An 18,196-nucleotide genomic window follows, 5' to 3' on the forward strand; every position below is an offset into this window, starting at 1 on the left:
TACGTTAAAAATGTGTATGATGAGACAAATGGCAACACCTTGCGTGCATAAATTACACATAAGTGTATTTAATTTAATGTTGTATACTGACCTGCCTTCTGCATCACATGCCTCCCACTCGCGACATACATTTCCCGCCTTGAAAACAAAGCCTGCCAATTGATAGTTTTCAGTCACGTGACCGGCTCGAAGACTTGGAGGGCAAAACATCTATAAAACTGCTGCACGTGTCAATTTTTCATGTTTCCCAGCCGCAAATATTTAGATCACCTCTCAAAAGAATAAAACAAAGGTATTTCTGAACAAAATGCAAGTTTTGGCCATTTGAAATCCATATTAAGCATCATAAACAGTGCGACAAAACGTTGTAAAAACACTTAAAGTGCCGTAATATATTTAAAACAGTAATATTAAAAGATCAAATTCAGTAATCTGTGAACAGTAACGTGCAACATGAATTCATCAATTATCTCCAGAACCATTGCCCATTAAAACCAAGAACTATAACGATACTGTTACTACATTAGCATCAACTTTAGTGCACAAGGTTTGTAGTCTGCCGCTTTAAATACCTGAGCTCTTTAAAGCAGGATGGATTATTAAAATCTTTCTAAAAGTCTTTCTAAAAGAATGTCCCATTTGTAGAATGACATACCACCATAAACCGATTGATATTCATGACCACAACCGCAATGCATGACAGTCTTTTCTAATGTAAAATTCTAAATTACAATGTCTTCAAGCCTTCATTCTAGAAGAAAGATGATAAAGACTATAATAGTATTGTATGAAAACACAGTTTCTGTGCAACCAACTCACCCTCATGCATGCTGTGGATCTGAACTTTTGTTTAGTGAGGTCCTCTAAAAACAGATACATGATTTACTGCCGAATCTTCAGGGTACACAAGGCCAGTCTTTTTCTTCAATGATTGCATCAGCGCTATATCACTGTGGCAACCTGCCCTGCGGCCATAGCAGGCATATTTAAGCGGAATTAGAGGCAGTCACGGCACAGAGGTTGAGAAACGGGCATTTAGTCAACATGTTCATATTGACTTCTGCTGTTCTACTCAACTATGTCAGAAGGCATTAAATACTACAGGAAAAGAGACGGCAAAGTGCGTCAAAGAGCCATAACATTTTTATTGTCAGTACAGGTGGCTAACGGGCACCTTACACATGTGTTACATGTACAGTAGTGTTTTCAAGTGCAAGTATGTGTGAGCTGTGTGTGTACTTCAGACGTTTGCTAGTTGATGCCACAGGCAGGAGGGCATAAAGCTCTCCATCTTGTCTGCAAAAAAGCCCAGTGGTGCAAAGAGGGTGCTGAAGAACTGCAGAGAGAGGAGAGAGAGAGAAAACAGTCAGATGGATCTGAATGAATAATCACACACATCTTAAATTCCATGCAAGATATTTACGAAACAGAGTTTTAAAAGATGCTCACATCTTTTATGTGAAATGTCTTATTCAGGTCAGTACTAAATAAACAATAGCATGCATTTTGTATGATCCCTCTTATTTTGGTAAAATAATCATTTTGCAGATTCTGCAAGGTGTATGTAAACTTTTGACTTCAACTGTACATTAAATGGGTACTTTGCCAAACTTAACCAAATTTTTGAGTGGAAAGCATAAATAGAAAGATGGAAAATTTACATTCAGCATTTATAAATATGTATGCAGTTCAAATTTACACATCCAGGATTTTACATTTATTTATTCAGACTGAACACTATGTTGTATAATTATATTATATAATTATTATATTATATATGTTATACAATTATATTATAATTATATAATGTAAAATCCTGAAAGAAATATATATGTATATATGTGTGTGTGTGAGATATACACACATATACAGAGAGAGATTAATTCACTAAAATATTTTCAGATTTACAACTATATTTTAGATCTATAACTGCATATACAGTGCCTTCCCAAAGTATTCATACCCCCCTTTTTTCATGTTTTATGTTGCAGCCTTATGTTAAACTGCTTTAAATTACTTTATTCCTCAATCTACACTCCGCACACCATACTGACAAAGCAAAAACAGAATTGTCTCAACTTCGTAAATTTATTAAAAATAAAAAAACTGAAATAAGTACATTGCATAAGTATTCATACCCTTAACTAAATATTTAGCTGAATCACCTTTACATCCTCAAGTCTTTTTTTTGTTAGATACGACAAGCTTTGCTCATCAGCATTTGGCAATTATCTGCCATTCTTCTCTTCACTTCTTTATCTCTCAAGTTCTGTCCGGTTGGATGGGGGCAGACGCACATTTTCAGGTTTCTCCAGAAATATTTGATTGGGTTCACGCTCAGTCTCTGGCTGGGCCACTCAAGGACATTCACAGAGTTGTCTTTAAACCACTCTTGCTGTGTTTAGGTTCATTGTCCTGTTTGAAGGTGCACCGTCTGCCCTGTCTGAGGTTCTAAATGCTCTGAACTAGGTTTTTATTATGGCTTATCTCAATATTTTGGAGCACTGAGCTTTTCTTCCACTCTGACGAGTCCCTCAGTCCCTGCTGCTGAAAAACAGCCCCACAGCATGAGGCTGCTACCAGCACACTTTACTTTTGGGATGGTACTCTGCAGGTGATGAGCAGAGCTGCTTCCCTTCAAATATGATGCTTAGAATTAAGAGAATATTGTTTCTCACAGTCTGAGCTCTGAGGGTACTTTAGGTGCTGTTTTGCAAATTGCAAAAAGTGTGTTTTCATGTGTCTTCACTGAAGAGAGGATTGAGTCTTGCCACACTGGCATAAAGCCCAGATCAATGGAGTGTTGCAGTGATGTTTGTCCTTCTATAGATTTCTCCTATCGCCACATATGATCATGGAGCTCAACTAGAGTGACCATCAGGTTCTTGGTCTTCTCAATCAATTGCTCATTTTGGCCAGGAGGCCAGCTCTAGGAAGAGTCCTGGTTGTTTCAAACATATTCCATTAAGGGTAACAGAGACTACATGCTTCTGTGACCCTTCAATGAAGCAGAATTATTTTCTGAACTCTCCCCCAGATGTGTGGCTTGACACTAACCTGTTTCTGACGCAGTTCTTTTGACCTCAGGGCTTGGTTTTTGCTCTGATATGCATTATCAGCTGTTAGGCCTTTTATTAAGACGTGTGTGCCTTTCCAAATCATATCCATTCAATTGAATTTGCCACAGGTTAACTTTAGTCGAAGTGTAGTAACATCTACAAGCAATATGAATGCTCCTGAGCTAAATTTCACTTAATTATATTAGACTTAGAATAATTAGATTTAAGTACATATTTGGATTTACAATTATACATTTAAAATTATAACTTTGTATTTGGATTTATTTAGAAATATTCCAATTTCATATAATTATTTCAAGTTTGCCCCCGATTACTGTCATTTATTGAAATCTAAAATAAACGTACATGTTCATTAATAAGAAAAACATACAGAACAAAATTATAGTTAATAATTAACACTGAATATTTAATTAATTAATAATTACTTTTGAGGTTTAATTTCCAATCTCTGGTAGTGACTGTACAGTAGTTTGGTGTTGTTGGACAATAAACACCTTTTTACCAGACAACAATTTTGTGAAATGAATGAATTTCAGCCCTAAACTGAAGTGTGACCATGGCCGCTGGGAGCTGATGTTGACATGAGGAAATCTATGAGAATTGCTGGTCCAACCTGAAGAAAAAATATGAAAGTAGTGCTTTTTCTGGTCTTGTCTACCTCATTCATAGACTACTCAGTGTGGCTGAACCACAAGCTGTCAGAAAGATGCCTTTAAAGTGCCTGAAGTGCTAGACATAAGTATGATAGAGTTTGTCCCTCTGGGATATTACATGGAGGTCCTGACAGACACAAACAAGAGGAGAAAAAAATCTCTGGATGGCAACCAACTTCAGGACTATAAAACTGGCGTGAAACCGTCCCTTTGAAAAACACTGAAACCTCTATGATTCAATCCACCATAAACAAGCCTCTAATGTGTTTATGAAGCGATACGTTTCACGGATGAACAGATGTTTATGACGGAATATGGGAAAGGAAGCCCGGGGCCGCGTGTCGGAGAGGGAGGAAAATGGGAAGAGAGGAGGCTGGAGAGGTATCATCCATTATAACCCAGATCCAGGAAATAGATAGTGCTAGCGTAAATACATGTTGTAACATGACATACGAGGTTGATAAAAAGATAAAGGCCAATGAGGCTGCATGTCCTCACATTTCAGGAGTTTATTGCAATTACAAATTAGGGTATTGTTCCCCAAGGAAAACAAGATGTTTGGAGTGGACAGGGAACAAAGCTTGTGTGTATGTGCGCAGGCAAGCGAGGGAGTGCAATGAAAAAAGAGTGACTTCGAATGCAAGTCAGAGGCAAGGCCCTTCCGTGGCGTCTAGTGCAACAACTCAAACTTGTTCTGAAATCAATCACTCGCTATTAATTCACCCAAATGTATGTAAACAACGATAAGAAAAGAACACACTGCCATGAAATGGGCATCCTGGCCTTCGGAGATGCTAAATGTTGTTGTACGAACAGTTCAAAGGCCTGCTTGGCTTGGCTTCACTTCTGCTCTTGAATTTCTCTTCTCCATTCTGCTACCTACCTCATTGACTAAGGACTGTAAATAAGTTACTGTGTAAAGTATTGTTAAGTCAATCTATATTATGGGTGTGCGATATTGACAAAAAAATAATCTCAATATTTTCTGGGATTTTATCGATAACGATAATTAGACAATATTTTGTGTTAATGTGCTGATATCTTAACCTGACTCCTAAAGATTTTGATATTCTTCATATTCTGTTCACACTGATAGAAATTAATCTTTTCCAACAAGTTTAAACTGATTTTTACATTTTATGGGCATTTTTACCTTCATAAAGCCATTTTTTCTAAAGGTGTTCATTATTTTTTGAGTCAAATTCTTACATTATCAGTGAATTAGAATAAGAAGATATGTGGGCTGTGAAACCAAGCAAATGAAATCAGTATCAACAAAATTCATCTTCGCAGAGGAAACACAGACGCTGCATCTGAAGTGGCATTTAGATGTATTTACACACTGTTTAATGCAGGACATGAATGCATTTAACCTGCAGTTTCAAATGCATAAATAATGTTAAGATATATTAATCATAAAAGGTTTGAAATTATTTAAATAATAAAAGATACTCTGAATGTGAAATTAAAACCGCCAGAAGGGAGCAGAAAGTCATTGTTAATACGCGAGTCATTGCGATTGAACTGAATCATTTAAACGGTTGATTCATTCAAGAACGAAACACCCTCATGTTGCTCAGAGACGCAAAACAGCGCTGTGGCTGTGTTTGGAATTATTTTTGTCGTCGAAATAGAACAAAAACAGGAAAAACAAGCTCACATTTGTAATCATGGTAATTTTTGTAGAAAAAAAACAGCACTCTTTGTTTGATATTGATCAACTATATGAAATGATAGAAATACACACTTTCTGTCCCCATATCTTGAACTTTGTTATTCTAAATGTTTTAAAAGACTGAATCATGCAGTGAAAGAACACACTCTAAATACGCACTTGCACTAATCTAGACTTCACGCAATTTTGAGCACTCTAGGGTGATTATGAACATGAAATTATCCAGCCATGGCTTCCTGTTCCACAGAAATATAAACAGGAGGAAAAATAAACCCCAAATTCCCTTAATCATCCATCACAATGAGAAAAACCACAGAATATATTTCTGATGTGCAGAAAAAGATAATCGAGCTTCACAAATTAGTGAAGTGGCTTTAAGAAAAGAGCTAGAGCAGTGAAAAGTCCCATTTCCACCATCAGGGCAATAATTAAGAATTCCAATCAACATGAAATGTTACGAAACTGCCTGGAAGAGGACGTGTCTATATTGTCCTAATGCATGGTGAGGAGGAGAGTTTGAGTGGCTAAAGACTCTCCAAGGACCACAGCTGGAGAATTGTAGAAAATAGTTGAGTCTCGGGGTCAGAAAACCTTAAAAAAAAAAAAAAATGGTCAAACAGCACCTACATCACCACATGTTGTTTGGGAGGGTTTCAAGAAAAATTCTCCTAGCTCATCCATAAACAAACTCCAGCATATTCATCAGACACGACTGGAACTTCAAATGGGACTGGATGGAGGTTTCAAAAAGTATTGAAAAAAAGGGTGCCGTTAATTGTGGCCAGTGTGTATTAGAGAAAAACATTGATTTCATAATGATAGTTCCCCCCATTTTAAATTCGTATTATCCACAGAAAGGTTAGATTTTTGTGAATTTTTTTAATAAAAAAATCAAAAGGATTAATAATGCATATTCATTTTCACAGCCGCCTTTGATCATATTTACCAAGGGTGCCTATATTTTTGGCGATGACTGTATATGGTCTCATAACAAGCCACAGTTTGTACCATCTAGAATGCCATTGACAGACTTCATTCTTATGTTGCAACACAAAGAAATGTTTATCTTGGGAGTTCAGTGATTGTGTACTTTCTCTTCTAAACAAAAAAAGAAATATATAAGGGCACAGAGGGACAAGAGAAAAACCCCCCACACTTTTGGGTTTGGTGTGTGCATGCAGATACTCACGGCTTTGACGAAGACCCCCATGAGCTCTGGAAACTGGTGTGTGAGCATGGCCAACATGGCACAGAAGGAGCACAGGCCTGCTGTGAAGAGGATGAAGAAAGGAAGCTCCTTCTTCGGATACACTGAGACCTCGTGAAATGCTGGAAGAAAAAGAAAAAGACAAAGACAGACAGATTTAAGATACTTATCTTAAAAACAGGTCAATAAATACCCTATTTTCCAAAAGGTATGGTCACATTTAGTGTTGCTCGGGGAAATTTCAGGGGCAAAATCCTGTCATTCCAATAAGAATCTACATAATCTGGAGTTTGCAAAACATGCAAAATAGTTCACCACACAGATTTCGCTCATGTTCAGGTTGTGAATTTGCCACACTGACCAACAGAAAGCTGCTTTGTTTGAAAGTGACGTCTGTGTGAGCAGTGCTTCATCTCAACACTATTGAGAATGGGCCTTTTTGTTTTTGCATGCACAATTTTTATTGAAATCACTCTAAAGTGACGGAACATTAACAATTTATACATAACAACGGATATATAGTGTATACTTATATAGTGTATACTTACAAGGCAGAAGCTCTCTGTCTGCAGTTTCTGTGCATCCTGGGTAAGGATAGAAGAGATGACCCTTTTCCAGGGGGTATGGAATAATCCGGAAAGCTACAAGAGTTAAAAGGTGTCAACTGATATCAAGTGAGATGAATTACATTTTGTTTTACAGTAAACAGCTTACAACAGAGTACATTTGTTGTTTTCAGATACTACATGATGATAATAGCATGCCAAGCTTTTTTTTAAGTATTAATGAAGTACCTTGTAATTTTCATGGTAAATGAGTATGGTAATCATCGTAGTCTATACATAAATGTGATAGTATGTAAAAACGAACAGATGTGCACTGTACATACTGCCTTCCCAGGTGCAGTGTAGCAGGTTGAGCGCCCCCTCAGCCCGTTTCCAGTGCTGCAGGTGAAAGAAAGCGTACGCCACCGCCTCACTGTCTCCCCTCTTCAAAATATGCTCAGGTGGCAAAATCAGACTCTTCATTTCTAATAAATACTGCAACGACACACAAAGCAAAACTATTTTAATTACATTAACTCAAGAAATCAAAAGAAATGAAAAGCAAATTAAGCATTCTCAATTCTTACTACCATAACGCAAAAAGGTATTATAGAAATAATTTTCATTATATAAATATATTATGTATAATATTACATTATTAATGTGGTAAAATATTTAAATACATACATACAAAAAAACCGAATGCATTCAGGCAATTATGGTCAAGGGCCAATTAAAAAGGCAACGATTTGTCATGAAAATAATGTTACAATGACAAAAATATTAATGGTCAGTTAAAAAATGCTAAATTATTCTTTATTTTCTTAATGCAAAATATAATGTATTGTTTTCCCCTTTAATATTGGGGTAAAATGTAATTCAAAATACTGGTATAATGTCGGTGCTGATATCTCAGTAGGCAAGTGCGCAGACATATAACGCCGTTACAGGCGTCTCGAGTTCGAATCCCGACTTGAGGACCTTTCCCGATCCCACCCCCCCTTCTCTCTCCCACTTCACTTCCTGTCTGCTTTTTATCATAGTAAAGGCAAAACACAGAAAATAAATCTTTTTAAAAAATACTGGCACAACACTTGTGAAAAAATCTATATGAAAAATTATTTCATAATAACAATGTATATTAGGCCATATTTTTAACGACCATTTCTTAAAGTGTACATATGAGAGCTTTATACTCATACTGAGAATTTAAGTAGTACTTAAATTCTCCCCTGCTCTGGGCCCCGGGGTGAATGTTGTGGAGGGCAATACAGCAGGATTAAATGGCATTATCCAGAGGATAACCTACCCAAATGCCCCTGGCTGTGATTATGGTACATTACAGCTCAATTCGACTGATTCCTACAACAATGTGTAAAGCACACCTTCTGAATTATGAACAAATATCCAAACATATCTTTCAGTAACAATCACCATGTTGGATATGTCAAATGCACGCAGACATGGGTAATTTAGCTTTATGATCATGCTGACATTCGACAGGCAGCTGTTCTACACAACATGCCCGCACACAAACACGGTCACCTCTTTTAATGGCGGATCAAGTGTCAGTGATGGGTCTCTTTTATGTGGAGGTTCCTCCTAAGCCCCTGCTGAACTCCCATAAGCCTATGTCTCAGTCTGTCTCATATCTCTTTTCACTTGACCGTGCAGACCCTGTACGATGACATCACACTGCGGTGGTCTTGGAGATGCAAAGGTGAGGTACAGGTTTAGACTGATGGATGACATCATGCATTATCATTTTTCTGGGATGTCAAAGTTAACCTTTAAAAGACTAATTCAATATTTAACAATAACTGAATGCATTTGCCAAATTATAGTACTTCGTTTTTTTTAACTATAAAATTAATATTACCACTATATATGCTAGATGTAGATATGCTACTGTTCAAAAGTTGGGGCAAATTTTTTTTTCCTTTTTAGATTTTATTCAGCAAGTACGCATTAAATTGATCAAAAGTGATTATATAATATATCTTTTTTATTTATTAAGCTGCACAAATTGACCAAATAAATGCAGCCTCGGTGAGCACAAGAGATTGGAATGAAACTGGAATGGTGGTGTATGATAAAAGTAAAAAGTAAAGTAAATTTGCCAGATAATATTTTAGTAATTTTAGTACAACAACAATGCATTTACAAAAAAACAATTTTAGAATATCAAACTTGTAAAGTTTGCTTTCCATCTGATTATATATTTTATCAAGGGGATAACATTTGGGGCAAATTCCCATCAAAAAGTTTGAAAACCACCCACATAAGTAAGGAGAGACCATGATATTTCACTTTTATGACCCTATTATACATACTAAAAATATAAAGGACACAAATTTTAATTCATACATTGTAAAGGGTCTCTTTTATCTTTTTTTATTCTGTAATAATACCATTAAAAATGCCTGCATTGCCCAATTTCTACAAGTCCACATCTTTAATACTAAATCTATAAAGCTGGTGGTATAACCTTAAGTCTCTGTCTGAAGTGATCACACAAATGCAATAGTAATACTACTGACATTCAACACCCTCTTTGCTCATTCTGGATCGTCCTTTTTGCTCTAGGGGCAGATTTGGCAAATGAAAGACCAGGTGTATGTGTGTGTGTGTGTGTGTGTGTGTGTGTGCGCGTTGATATTTGCTGCACATCTCAAACAGATGTACTTTGTAGTCTGATACAGCACGTCTGAGTTGCACGCATGTGCGTAAATACCCCTCAACTGAGACGGTGTGTTTGGGTGTGAAGAGGTTAAGCACTTTGAAGTCCGATCTAGTGTTTTGAGCGGCAAGTTGTAACCAGGTACAAAGAAAGAAATAGTGGATGAGGGTCTAAACATCTTTAAAAACCAAAAAGAAAATCAAAGGTGATACAACTTAAACCCTAAACATAGCTTACAAAAATCTATGCGCGGCAGTCTTGGGTCGACAAGCCCACCTGCAGTTATGTTCAATGTAAAACTGTGAACGATGCCCTCCTGATGTGAATATTAGAAAGGTTTCTGTTTAGTGCAGAAGACTGCAGTGTGCTTCAACAGCATCACCTCCTGGTCAAGACAATGAGTCTGCATTCATGAATAACAGTGAGATAAAGCTGATGTGTGGGCAAGTAACTTAAAAGAAAAACAACAAGGGCATTTTACATTATGATACCCCAGTAAAAAATAAATGCACTTAAATGCATTTCAAATATATTTATTTCATGCTAAGCATACTACAAATCTATTTATATATTTATGCACTTAATAAAAAAATCCTGCAATTGTACTATAAGTATACTAAACTGGTATGATTAAAATCTGCTAAACTGGAATTTTGTACTTTAATTGTGCAGAAGTGGTGCTGAAGTGGATATACTGAAGTACATTTGATTGTGCTAAAGTGGAATTGTTGCAAGTATGCTTCAGGTCCACTTTAAATATCTTGCATGTAAAGACTAATATTATTGAAAGATCATACAATCCTCATCAAGTGACATTAAAACACATTTTAAGCTTAATATGTGACCCTGGACCACAAAACCAGTCTTAAGTGTCAATTTTTCGAAACTGAGATTTATACATCATATGAAAGCTGAAAAAAATAAGCTTTCGATTGATGTATGGTTTGTTAGAACAGGACAATATTTGGCAGAGATACAGCTATTTGAAAATCTGGAATCTGAGGGCGCAAAAAAATCTAAATATTGACAAAATCGTCTTTAAAGTTGTCCAAATGAAGTTCTTAGCAATGCATATTACTAATCAAAAATGAAGTTTTGATATATTTACGGTAGGTTATCTTTACTTAATATCCTAATGATTTTTGGCATAAAAGAAAAATCGATAATTTTGTCTCACACAATGAATTTTTGGCTATTGCTACAAATATACCCGTGACTTAAGACTGGTTTTGTGGTCCAGGGTCACATATTAAGAAATGTGCATTGTGCACGACATGAGTAGTACTCCAATTAAAGTTGAATTAGAATATTTATATCAGTAAGTCTCAAGCGATATGTCAGTAAATATGCTAATAGGTTTGAACTATACTTAGTATGAAATAAACATGTTTTAAATATATTACTTTTTACTAGGGTAAGATCAACTGGTATTTTTTATTATTATTGGACGTTAGCAAAACCAATCAACATTTTGTATCAGAAATAGAGATAAAAAGTCAAAAGTTTTGTTTTGCTGTTGCAATTCTAGAACTCCATGTGGTGACACATTAATAGCGATTGCATAAACGGTACTGCAAATACACTATCTTTCAAAAGTTTTTTTTTTCCAGCAAGGCCACATTAAAGTTATTAAAATTGACAGTAAATACATTTAAAATGTTACAAACATTTGAATTTTAAATAACGGAGTGTCTATTTACACTAAGTGCAAATAGACCGCCTTGTTGGCAAAGGCTATTTACACTAACTCCGCCCACTAAGGTGTGATTGGGTTAGTCAATGAAAAAAGATGCTTGTTTCACATCAGTTTCAGTGACGCAGGTGGTAAGGCACATGGTTTTTGATGCGATTGACCAGAGTTCGAACCTGCCTTTTGCCGAACTTTTTTTGCTCCCTTTTCAAAACTCATATCGCATCGGAAAAGCATTTATTTTCAATAAAAAAGTATCGGGTAGGGTTAGGGTAGGTATATGGAGGGCTTTATTGTCCCAATAAGGTAGCATCCATTTAATAATTCTAATTAAAACAATAATTTACTATTACTGCATGCTGTTTTATAATGTACTACAATACTGAGATGCAGATAATTGCCACTATTTGCAATAAGTAGTATAAATAGCAGAACATCTTGCTATTTTAACAGTGTAAATAGAATCTATAGCTATTTGCGCTTAGTGTGAATAGCATATCGTTAAAAAATACTGCTTGGTGTAAATAGAATCCATTGTTAAAAAAAATATTAAAATGTATAAAATGTCTATTCATCAAAGAAAAAAAATAAATTTATCACGGTTTTCACATACATTAAGCAGCACAACTGTTTTCAACACTGATAATAATAAGAAATGTTTGTTAAGCAGCAAATCAGGATATTTTAAAATGATTTCTGAAGGTTCATGTGACACTGAAGACTAGAATAATGATAGGAATAAATTATATTTTAAAATATATTAAAACAGAAAACAGTTATTTTAAATTGTAATCATATTTCACTATATTACTGTTTTAATGAAAAAAAAAGCTTGCTTGGTAAGCACAAGAGACCTCCTTTACCAACCTTGTTACCAATAATTTTTTATCTCCTGGCCTTAAGTTATGCAAAATACAGTAATAAATCTGTAAATGTTTTCATTCACTGGTCATCACCATATGATGAGAATTTTGGACCCTTTAAAAAGATTCATTCGAACCTTTGGTACGTGTGGGTTGAACTCCACAGCTCTGTGTATGGCCTCTACTGCGTTCATCTCTGCTGTGCTGAGACCTCGTCTAGACGCTGCTTCGGGTGAAAACCTGCCATACAACACACATACAGATTCATTCAGCAAACTATCATCCATAAACATCACCTATAATATAGTAATATGCTATGTAATATTAGACATAACTGAAAAAAAAAAAAAAATAATTCCAGGATGCTGAAGACTTACTTATCTGACACTGCTCTGGCTTTCAGTAAGGCAGATGTGTAGCATATAGTAGCTGATTTTGGCAAGCTGATATCTGAGGGGGGAAAACATCAGACAGTTAATAAAAAGGATACTAGCATCTCTTACTGATCCTCTCTGAAATGTACAGCTGAATGAGCTTACCGTCATATTTTGCGAGGACTGCTTGTACATCAGCGTAGGCCTGCAGCTCTAATAACGCTTCTAAAAGGTTCTCGTGAATGTTTAACATTCCCAGTAAGGGGAATTCTTTCATTAACTGTACAAGGAAACAAGAAAATGACAATATTACACAACAGAACATAATTCAAGTGCAAGATACCACTAAAATGAAAGAAAATTAAATAAAATAATGAAATGTAAAATAAAATAAAATGTGTCCAGTAGTATGTTACATTTCAAGTAAAGGCTGAGCTCCAATGTATTCATAAAAAATTGTAAGTGTTCAATTATTATACCAGAAATTACTCTCTGATGATTACAGAACATTAATATTTTAAGTATAAAAAATGCTATATAAGACACCAGAATTTTACATTTTTAAATATAGTTGTAATTCAAAGTAAATTTTTTTTAATGTACAGAATCACAAAGAAAATATTAAGGTATGTTCAGGTAAATGTTGAATGTAAACTTGCCCTGAGGATATTCTAAAGATGCGGAGTGACGACGTGTTTTAGAGTCATGTGACTAGAGTTTTAAATTTTTTTGTAAAACTGAATACAGAAAGGCTGAAATATTTTTTATATCTGCACTAAAGTTACATAAATGTTCAATCAGGTTGTGGAAAACCACAGAAAATCATTTAGATCCTCAAAAAATAAAAAAACAAATTTACTGTAAAATAATTTCTATAAAAGTCTATGTGGCAAGGCATAAGCCCCATAAGATTATCACTAAAACACACTTTTTACAGCTACAACACCTAAACATCGTAAGTGGTATGTTGCTTCGCTCACATCTCTCATCATCTTTACAGCTTCTTTGATGCGACCCAGTTTCCTTGAACACATGGCCAGTCTGCGCTTGATGTAGACCACAAGATTGGTATCTTTACCGGCTGTGAAAGCAACGAGAATAAGCAGCAGTGTGATTTACTGTATGCTGGCTATATATGTGTGACAGTGTGAAAGTTTCATACCACTCTTAAGCGCTTGTTTGAAAAGCCGTTCAGCCTCTGTGATGGTTGTGGCTTCCTCCTCGGCCAGGAGCACATATGCCGCAGCACATCTGCAAATGAATGAGTCATACGCTTGAGAGTCAGAAAAAGTCCATTCGATGCAAACATTAGAGATGCACTGATGATAAAACTCCGGCCGACACAGAAAAGCCAGTAATTACTCCTGTGTTACGGTGAATAACAATACGTGGCTTATAATACAATAATATACTGTTATGTCTTAAAATAAAAATAAAAATAATTTAAATAGTAAAAACAGGCATCAATATCCTAATGCAGTGTGAAAAATTATTATATATGAATTTTGAAAATATTACATTTAATAGTGCTATTAAATTATTATTATATTTAAGATTATGTGATTATTATGTGATAAGATTAGCTTAAAGTGACAGAAAATGAGCATACATAATTAAATATCTAATACGATATGATAAAATAGATAGAATCAAAAAATAAAAAGAGAGTTAGAAAAACTATGTTCGCATCTAGCTGAAACAGAAAGACAGTAATTAAATAACGATACATGGCTTATATTACAACTTCATGCTGTTGTATATTTAAATAACTTAAAAATATAACGTTAAAAATTAAAATACAAAGTTACAAGTGAATTTAGTCATCATCTTTATTATGCACATTATAAAAAATAAGACTACATTTAAATGCGTTATGTTTTTAAATATTACTTTTAACTTAAAAAAAATAACACTAGCTTCTCTATTCTTTTCATATTCTATTTATTTATTATATAATTAACAAAAAGCAAAAAAGACCTCTAACACCAGCTTGCTCTATTCTTTTTCTATTCTATTCGTTTTGTTTTTATTTATTATATAATTTTTAAAAATGGCTGTTTATTAAATGGATCCTTTCAGCTGTAAAATCTGACTGGATGAGCCATGTCTGATGAAATCAGAAGGATGCGTGGAACTCACTCGCGGTTCAGCTCAATTGCCTGGTAAGCTGCTCGAATGCGTGCCTGCGGGTTCCTCTCCCTCCAGGCCTTCTGCATAACTGCAGAACAAACAAGAGAGATACCAATCATGATTAAACATCAATTCTGATCAAATTTAGGTATTTTATTCAAGTGGAAGAGCATGAGACTAACCAGAGTCTTCTGGTCTAAGTTGCTGAGTGTCTCCCAAGAAGAAGGTCTGATGATCTTGTGCAGATAAATTCATGTCGTAGTATGTCAGGGGCTCTTTTCCCGTCACCCAAGTGTACCTGGAATGAAAGGATCACGAATATGATTTTTACAATTCTGTCATATTTTAAAAATCAAATATTATTGAAATGAACTGAAACCTTAAAGAACCATCCAGCAATATACCTGCTGTACTCGGCACCTCTGAATAGGTTCAGTGGGTTCCTCCACACTTTACATTCTGAAAGAAAAAGAAAATAATATTACATTCATTTTATAATATTTAGAAAGAGAAACATGTAGTAGCGTTCAAAAACCTGCAACGTTGGTTCTCGGCTCGGTATCGCCGTTTACAGAGGAGAAGAGGCCCGTAGAGCTGCTGTTCTCCACTCCTCCGAGCAGAGGGCGCAAGTGACTGACAGACACCTGCTCTATGAAGGATGTGCCGTACTTCCTGAAGTACCACCACTCAAATATCTGAAGACAAACACAAAGAGTGGGATTTTTCACAGCTTTGAAACTGAAGCTAGTTCTTTAGTACAGTTATTACATATTTTATTAAGTTATTTGACAACCAATTGACCAAAGCCAAGAAAAAGACTCACCAATATAAGGCCCGAGATGAGCGAGGAGGTTCCAGTCAGCGCAACGTAGAATTTAGGCGTGAGAGTGTTTAAAAACACAGATGCTGTGGATGAATAACAATATAGTAAGACAAAGAAAGTCTAATCATTTTTACATACTCATATTAAGCAAAAACTGCAACACCTGTCAGTCTTGAAAAATGCTTAAAGTTGTCAAATGATTACATTTTTGTTTACATAATATATGTATGTGTACTGTGTGTATTTATTATGTGTATATATAAAAACACAAACATGCACGTATATATTTCAGTAAAATATGCTGTTTATATAATAAATATATTTATATATGTGACCCTGGACCACAAAACAAGTCGCTGGGGTATGTTTGTAGCAATAGCCAAAAATACATTGTATGGGTCAAAATTATCCATTTTTCTTTTATGCCAAAAATCATTAGGATATTAAGTAAAGATCATGTTCCATGAAGATATTTTGTAAATTTCCCACTGTAAATATATCCAAATTAAATTTTTGATTAGTAATATGCATTGCTAAGAACTTAATTTGATTCGATTTTCTCAATATTTAGATTTTTTTGCACCTTCAGATTCCAGATTTTCAAATAGTTGTATCTCGGCCAAATATTGTCCTGTTCTAACAAACCATACATCAATGGAAAGCTTATTTATTTAGCTTTCTGATGATGTATAAATCTCAGTTTTGAAAAATGTACCCTTATGACTGGTTTTATAGTCCAGGGTCACATATAATATAACTTATATGAATATAAATATATACACATGTAAGTATTTTCAAAATATATACTGTATGTGTGTATATTTATATATACATAATAAATATACACAGCACACACACAAATATTATGTAAATGAAAACTTTTATTTTGGATGCGATTAATCACGATTAATCGTTTCACAGCACTAGCTTAAAGCAGTGCAAAATAGCAATATATATAGAAAGAGAAAGAGAGGGGATGTATTTAGTAGATTTTAAATATATAATAATTAATTAAACTCATAAAAAATAGCCATAAATCACGATTATTACATTTTAAATATATATTAAAATTCACTTTAAAATTAACCGCTGAATAATGCTTCTACTCAAACATCACACGCACACTAAAACATTACATTTGATATATATTTTATATATTATATTTTAAACTTGAGTAATAGGAGTGATGCTGTTTGTGTGATGCTAGATTCAATAAGCATCATATACTGTTTTTGTTAAAAACAGTAACTGGAAAATAAAGTAGCTCATATATATAAATTCATATACAAGTTAGGCTACTTGATTATTTATGTAGTACTTTTTTAGTATAAAAAATAATGATAAAACCTAAACATATTTGTATTTGTTTACTGTGTCATATCACATTATCTTAGTATATCCTTCTGAATAATGCTAGTACACAAACATCACATGCACACTTCAGTATGGAAAAGTAAAAAATTAAATTAAATTTGTGGATACTGATACCATAACAAAATGTGACAATTATGAGACATAAGTGAACTGATTTCAGAATTATATTAATGTAAAAAACACAACATTTCCAAGACAAGCTGCTTGTATCTGAAGTAAACATCACTTTCAGTGATTCAGTAATGAGTTTAAATGCAGGTCTGTTTCTCTCACAGTGCTATAGTATGACTTCAAACAACTGCACGACTATATACTGCACGACTCGAGTGCTGTTATGATCATTAAAGGCAATTTAGAGTCATTTTGGGCACTTGACCTCTTCAGTCACCATTCATTGACATCGCATGGACTTCAAAATGTCTCCTTTCGTATTCCACAGAAAATTAAACTCGCATGGGTTTGCATAGAGACGAGAGAATTAGTGTATTTGTGTGAACTTTTCCTTCAATGAGCAGAAAGATATCCTGTGTTTAGCTGTAAACATCCACACAGCTGATTACAAACACACACCTGCGTTAACGGTCTCCTGCAGCTTCAGTGGGCTCCTCAGCACATAAACCATCGTTAAGACCATGGCGAACCAAAGCGCGCATATGTACGTCCACGACCAGCACAGCCATGATTTTAATTTCTCCGTGAAACCGGGTGATTGAGGATTACTGCCACTGCTGTCCGCCATCTTTCACCGACTAGCCGTAAACATTAGAATTGTGGGATAGTGGAGGAGAGTGTGCTGTACCGAGGCTCTCCATCAGAGGGCGCAGCTTCCGTTCATATATACTCGACGGAATTCCAGAATAGCATACTGCAGTATATACTGCATACTAGATTTAAGTGAAACTGATCAGCTCAGACTATCGTTCTAGCGTACTACTATTTTACTACACACACAAAAAAAACAATTCCCATATTTTAACATTTTCTGTTGTTAACCTAATTGATGGTTATATTAGAAAAAAATAATAATTAAATATATTAAATAGAAAAAAATATATAAATATTAAAAAATAAAATAAACAAAATCAATCCAGAGGAAAAAAAA

At 34.8% G+C, this 18,196-nt stretch overlaps 1 pseudogene across 1 annotated transcript; it reads right to left on the reverse strand.

Moving 5' to 3' along the window:
• Positions 1-1,126: 1,126 nt before the first annotated feature.
• On the reverse strand, positions 1,127-17,851 carry LOC306844951 (suppressor of tumorigenicity 7 protein-like; annotated as a pseudogene). The gene is made up of 14 exons (XR_013785998.1): positions 17,665-17,851; positions 15,721-15,803; positions 15,433-15,592; positions 15,302-15,356; positions 15,080-15,195; positions 14,907-14,985; positions 13,748-14,018; positions 12,933-13,047; positions 12,771-12,843; positions 12,531-12,633; positions 7,505-7,655; positions 7,164-7,256; positions 6,598-6,737; positions 1,127-1,336 (listed from the first exon to the last, which is right to left on the reverse strand). The product of XR_013785998.1 is annotated as a suppressor of tumorigenicity 7 protein-like (transcript).
• Positions 17,852-18,196: the final 345 nt, after the last annotated feature.

The sequence above is a fragment of the Barbus barbus genome (assembly GCF_936440315.1).
Source record: "Barbus barbus genome assembly, chromosome: 25".
Taxonomy (NCBI): Eukaryota; Metazoa; Chordata; class Actinopteri; order Cypriniformes; family Cyprinidae; genus Barbus; species Barbus barbus.